The sequence below is a fragment of the Nicotiana tabacum genome, chromosome 3 (assembly GCF_000715075.1).
Source record: "Nicotiana tabacum cultivar K326 chromosome 3, ASM71507v2, whole genome shotgun sequence".
Lineage (NCBI taxonomy): Eukaryota > Viridiplantae > Streptophyta > Magnoliopsida > Solanales > Solanaceae > Nicotiana > Nicotiana tabacum.
The window spans coordinates 104295155-104302682 of NC_134082.1; positions in this window are offsets into that span (position 1 = coordinate 104295155).

The window sequence follows — 7528 nt, forward strand, 5'->3', positions numbered from 1 at the left end:
ATTAATTATGTCATACATCTTTTTCCAAAAAAACTTCAGCAGAAGATGCCTAAGTAACTTAGTTTATTTGTAAAAACTTCAGCACAAACAACCTAAAAAATTCTTCTGTTCACTTTCCTAATACTTGCCACTAAACATGAATCTGCAGGATGAGTTCGATTTGCATTGTTATAACTTTCAATGAGAGTTGGACTCCTGATTTCAAATACTTGGATCATGATACAAAACTTGTTCTACTTAATAAGGACATATCATTCAATACTTTCCTAAAGAAAATTAGTGAAGTTGCAAATATTGATTCAACCAGATATGCATTAAAAGTATGGTTTGATATCAAACTAAATACAAGCAAAGGAATGCTTGTAACTTCAGATGAAGAACTCAGTACGTATACATTTTCTTACAACTGATTCAGCCTACAAGAATTACCATTTTGTCATCGAAAAAATATAACTTTCAGAATCAGCAGCATTTAACCAATCTCTTGCATATGCGATAGATTCAGAACCTTTTGCTGACTATCAACATGAAGTATGAGTGCCAATAATGGAAGTAGACAACGGGCAACAACCTTCTAACATTACATCTGCTTCAGAATACATAGTGCTGCAACAATTACCCCCTACTCCAATAAATTCATACCAGTTTGTCGATGACCAATAAAAAGAAGGACATCTAATAATGCAAATTGACAACCAACACACAATACAACAAAGCTTTTTTTCACCTTCTGCAATGATAAACAAAAATGAAGATGAAGTAAACATGGAGCTTATACCGATAACATCACATAGAATTGAAGAAATTGCTGAAAGTTCTTGTACTTCTCAGAAATCAAGAAAAAGAGTGAGGAAAAAGGTGAAAGAATCTCCACCGTGTAAAATACTTAGGCACGATGCGTTGCTTGAGGAAGTAAGAGTTTGATCAATCTTTGAGAACAAACAAAACATGACTAAATTTTTCTACAGCTTGGAGATAAATCAAAAAGTTGAAGTCACTGCTGTTAGATCATGTTCCAAAAGATACGAGCTGAAATGCATAGTAGACAAATGTGGTTGGAATGTACGTGCTACCAGAATAAAAATTTTCACACTGTTCAGGGTGATAAAATATCATAACATCCATGAATGCTCGGTTGATGCAAGAAAATCAGATCAGAAGCATGCTACATCAAACTTTATAAGTGAACAAATTATAGAAAATGTTCGAGACAAAAAGATAGAGGTTACACCAGCCTTTGTAGAAAATGAAATGAAAAAGAAATTTGGAATTGACATTGGTTATCACAAGGCATGGTGTGCTATTCAAAAAGTTGTTGCTTGCATAAGGGGAACACCTGAAGAGAACTACCAAATTCTTCCTTCATACCTACACATGATGGTGGCCAAACACCCACGAACATACACAAGCATAAAAAGAGATGCGCAGAATAGGTAAACAAAACAATACTAACCATCAGCCTGAAGTTTCAAATGTTACTATTTGAAAAACTTCACACCTTATGATTTGTTTTTTTGTGTTTCACTGTACATATTTGCTTACATGTTCTTTGCTCCTGCAGCATCAATAGCTGGTTGGTCCTACTGTAGACCCATTATTGCAGTAGATGCAACGTTTTTAAAGTCAAAATATCGTGGTGTTCTATTTGTTGTTGTATCAAAGGATGCAAACAATCAAATCTTTCCTCTATGTTTTGGTGTAGCAGATTCAGAAAACAATGAGGCATACATTTGGTTCTTCAGGGAAATGAGAAAAGCAATTCAAGTCCATCGTGAACTGGTTTTCTTGTCAGATAGAAACCAATCGATCGCAAATGGTATTAGAAAAGTTTTTCCTGAAGCTCACCATGGTATCTGTCTCTATCACTTTGAGAAAAATTTAAAGCAAAGACATGCAAAGGCCACGGTAATAAATCTTTTTCAAAGTGTTGCAAGGTCATACAAACGTGAAGATTTTAATCAGTTAATGTCCCAACTCAAAAGTATTGACAAGAAACATACAATTACATAATGGAAGAGCCTCCCGAGAGATGGGCTCGATCGTGGTTCCCACGACGACGTTATGATATGCTAACAACAAACATAGTAGAATCAATGAATTCCGTTTTACTAAAAGGGAGAGAAATGCTTATTTTAAGAATGTTAGATTTCATCCAAGAAAAGCTGGGAGAGTGGTTTTATGAACGGAGAAAAAAAGCAAATGAAACTTTTCACAGAGTATCAATATGGGCAGAAGAAGAGATGACTAAGAAGATGGACTTGGCTTGCAAAATGTTTGTGAGTATATTTATTAACTTCAGCTTTTTATATCTGTTGTAGTGATTTACTGCTTACATTTAAAAAGTTTCATACTTTTTCTTTTTGAAGCAAAAATACACTAATATAATTTGTCTTAATTTTTTATTCCTTGTTAGGTGTTCAACCTTGACTCAATGTTGTTTAGAATAAATAGTGAAGGAATTGAATTCATTATGGACTTAAAGAAGAGAACTTGTGACTGCCTGGAATTCCAACTTGATGAATTGCCCTGTCCACATGCAATTGCTGCTATTAATAAGAGATATTTGCAGAAATCTGATTACTGCTCAAATTGGTATTCAAGGGAAACATGGTTGAAAACATATGAAGGACATGTGAATACCGTGGGAGATCAAAAATCATGGGAAATACCACAAAATGTACAATCTGAGATCACAAAACCTCCCGATGTAGAGATTTTACAAGGAAGAAGACAAAAGAAGAGGCATATACCTGCGACTGAATCATCAGTACCATTCAAGTCTACCAAATGCAGTCGATGTAAACAAGTTGGGCATAACAGAACAACTTGCTTGTCTTCTCCAGCACCTCATCCATATTCCAAGAAACACACTGAAAAATACTCCAAGCTTCAATAATCCTTGGTCTGAATTTAGACTTTCTTTATTGTATGACATAATTCAAATGTGATTTTTTTCATAGGAATAAAAAAATAAGCTCTTGGACAATTTTATATACTGCTAAAGTACAAATCACTCATTTTTGTTGCGCAGGCTTACAAGTTTTGTTGCATTTTAAAAAAGTACGCAATGACTTCTGCGAGAAAAAACTTCAGGTTACAGTATGTGAAATACATATCCTTAAACAAACACACACACACACACATATACAAACACTCACACACACACATGCGTACAACACACAAAAAGAAAACGTATGTACAAACAAAAGTTGTAGCATCTCTAAGCAACTAAGAAGTATAAAGCAAATACCAACAAATAACAAGGATAATGCAATAGAAAGCTAAGAACAAAGAGGGTGACAATTACATTGATATAGAAAGAGGTAAGAACAACACACATTTACAAACAAAACTTCAGCTCTCCGGGCTGAAGTTATACAAAATTAACCTAAAAACTTCAGCTCTATGGGCTGAAGTAAACAAAAAGCATAGCATTGAAAACATAAAAAAAGGATTATAAACACTAACAATCATCACCATCATCATCGTCATCATCACAGTACTCCTCAATTTCTCTAAATATCTCATCATCATCACTATCTGAGATAACTATAGGGTAGTCGGGCAAAAGACTACTGAATCCAAGAAGATCAATCTTTAACTTGTTGAATTGATCACGCAACTGACTTTGTTCGACGATTACTCTGTCCATAAGAGAAAGAAGAGTCTTCAGGTTGTTTTTCAGCTTGGAATAGTCGTTAAAACTGGGAAACTGAAAACTATCAAACTGCTGCACAACCTTGTCGAACGAGGTTGAATAACTTCCACAACTACGTTCCATGTTAAGCATGTTCTGGAATGATTGATTGGAAAAAAACTGTGATCTGATTCTCTCCCAATCAGCCTTTATTTTGATCCCACAAAAGCATAAGCTTAGACATAGATTTGTTATTGTACCACTCACACTTCAAACTCTCCCACTTATGCATAATTTCATCCATATTAGGCTTCCCACTTCCGCTTGCACCAGATATTTTTTCTTTAACAAAAGCTGAAAGACTAAGGATGAATACAAATTTAAAGAAATATGATAGAACTCTATAAATGACTATGAAATTTTCAAGTGAAGAGATTGTTAATATAGACAAAGAGTTCAACTAATCAATTTAATATCTATAAATGTAAAAGTAACTTTTCAGCTGTTTTTACTGTTTACGTTCAGAGAAATTGAATGAAACAAGATAAGTAGGTGGTAAAAACAAGTATGTTGTCAATGCAAAAAGAAATGTAACTTCAGCCCTAGTAAAACCCACAATTTTTCTATAGTAAAAAAAATTTCAGTCTGAAAAATAACTTTTAGGATCATTTACTATATGGTCAAACAAATTTAAAAGAAAGATGAAGTAGTTGACAAAAGACAAAAAGTAGATAGTAAATGGAAAAAAGATAAGTATCAACTTAAAAAAAATACCAAAACATGCTAACGTTTTTGTCCTAAAGCTATTTCGAAAAACTTCGGCCCAATGTGCTGAAGTTTTTTAGTATATTTCCAAAAACTTCAGCACTTGATCAACCTAAGTTTTTTGTTGGATTCATTAGTTTTTGTCCTAAAAGCTTTTTCAAGAAACTTTGGCCCTATAAGTTGAAGGTTTTTAGTATATTTCCACAAACTTCAGCACTTGGTCAGCTGAAGTTTTTTGTTGGATTCAATAGTTTTTGTCCTAAAGCTATTTCGAAAAACTTCGGTCCAATGTGCTAAAGTTTTTAAGTATATTTCCAAAAACTTCAGCACTTTATCAGCCTAAGTTTTTTGTTGGATTCATTAGTTTTTGTCCTAAAGCTTTTTCAAGAAACTTCGGCCCTATGGGCTGAAGTTTTTTAGTATATTTCCAAAAACTTCGGCACATGTTAAGTTGACGTTTTTCTATTGGATTCAATTGTTTTTGTCTTAAGCTTTTTCAAGAAACTTCGGCCCTATAAGCTGAAATTTTTTAGTATATTTCCAAAAATTTCAGCACTTTATCAGCCTAAGTTTTTTGTTGGATTCATTAGTTTTTGTCCTAAAGCTTTTTCAAGAAACTTCGGCCTTATGGGCTGAAGTTTTTTAGTATATTTCCAAAAACTTCGGCACCTGTTAAGCTGGCGTTTTTCTAGTGGATTCAATTGTTCTTGCTTTAAGCTTTTTCAAGAAACTTCGGCCCTATAAGCTGAAGTTTTTTAGTATATTTCCAAAAACTTCGGCACTTGATCAACTGAAGTTTTTTGTTGGATTCAATAGTTTTTCTCCTAAAGCTTTTTTCGAAAAACTTCGGCTCAATGTGCTGAAGTTTTTTAGTATATTTCCAAAAACTTCAGCACCTGATAAGCAAAAGTTTTTGTGTCGGATTCAATAGTTTTCTTATGACTTTTAAACAAAATTTCAGCTCAAAAAGCAGAAGTCATGCTTAAGTTTTTTCAAACAAAAAATGTACTTAAAATTCATGATAAAAGACACAAACATATTTGTATGATAAAAAAGTGAACTAAAAAAATAATTAATGTATATTCACAAAATCCAAATTATGTACAACCAATCCTCTAATCAAAAAATTCACACAGAGTCTCTTTAAAATCTCCATAATCATGTCCTTCTCGTTCTGCAGGAGTTTCATAGCCGCTATCTTTTTTTCACTTTCTATGAGCCCAAAGATTGGCAGCCAATTCTCTCCTGAATGCCAATGCATGACTTTGATCGAAATTGAATACATCTTCTCTCTTCAACCGAATATCAATAAACTTAAGAGCAAATATACCACAATCAACATTGCAAAAGACACATGAAAAAGAAATTAAAGAATAGTTAACTCAAGGGCAAAAATAATAAACATAAGATGCATGGTAAAACATATGTGAAACATGTACTTGGTAGTCTGTTTCGGTGTATTCATCCACTTAATTTGAAATTTTTTCACAGAACTGTCCCCATAAAATTTATTATGTTTCCCAAAATTCAAGCATTTGAGACAGTGTGGAATCAACTGGGCATAAATTTTGACATGTTCAAGTGCACGCTCGTATGTTGCATCGCCCATGGAATCATACACATATATAAATTTGTCTTCAAAGTCCAGAATTCCAAAAAAGTAGTGCGTAGATATCTGGCCCTCCCTTGGCTTAAGTCGAAATGGAAAGAATACTTTTTTGGCAGATGCCCATGAGATACCATAGGAAAGGTCGAGGCCTTTTACGTAGTTGGCCACCTTTTCATTCGTTGATTCTTTCTCATACCAAGAAAAGTCTGTAAGTGGCTTAATAACCGCTTCTTCTTCTTCTTTTTCAATCTGTTCTTCGGATATCTTCTTTCTCTTTGATTTGCTCTTAAGAACCGCCATTCTCTTTTGCTTCCTTTTCTCAATTATCTACAACTTTTCTTCTGAAGGATGAATACTATCCAGGATAGTCATATACTGATCGAAAAGTAAATCTGTTACTGCACATCTTGATTTTGTATAACGTGGAATGTGATAGCAATATTTTTTGCGCAAGTAATATACGCCCACATCAATATGCTGCAAATGGACAACGACAAATAAGCTAAAAAACTTCAGCAGTTTACTATGAATAAAGCTATACTACAAAAAATAAGCTGAACTTTTGGGAAATACATTTGAAAACCAATTCAAAAAACAAACTTAATAACTTACTTCATCCGCAAGATCAGAGTCAGGATCCATAAGCTCGGTAAAGAATGATTTTTGAATATCAAGTCCAGCTAATCTGAATGGATTGGAATCATATTCACTGGCATCCATCTCCAACCACTCTTTAAATCTTTGCATCAATCCACTATCTTGATTAACATAATGGAAGGGACACCTTCTTTTATTCTTTCCTACTATCCAATCTTGCCCCCTTTGCTTTTTGTTATAAACTACATAAGGAGATCTCAACCAAATACTCTCCATACGCATCTTTTTCCCTTTTTTATATTGTTTTCCTTTTGCTTGCTCTTCCTGCTGTTCCGTTACAACTAAATGCTGTTGTTCAACAGTAGGAGGGGAAACTACATCCATCGTGGCAGATGCTTGACCAATTCCCTGCTGTTCACGACGTTCTTCAGTCTCTTCACGAACAAGAACAGCAGCAGAATTACCTTCTGAATCAGCCCCTTGTGTACTACCAAGTGAAAATGAACATAAATTGAAGTTGGGGATATCACTGGTGTCACACATAGGAGAACTAGAAATCTTTCTTCTTTTAGGTTTTGGAAGCAGTTCCGATGCATAAGATGAGATCTGCAAAAGCAAGGAAAATATAAACATAAATAAAACTAATAGAGAACACACATTAGGCAATTAAACAGCCAGTAATCGAATTGCAGAAAATAATTACCTGGTCTAAGTGTTGCGACACAGATGGTGTTTGCATTCCAACAGATCCTGTATCTTCATGCAAAAAACAATAAAATAATACTGACTAAATTTTATAAAATAATACCAACACACTTCACACCTGTCTGTGAGTCAACAAGTGTGAATATATGTATTTCTCCTTTTTCATATTGCTGCAAAATCTCACCCAATTCTTTTCGAGCTGCCTCCGGTCTTTC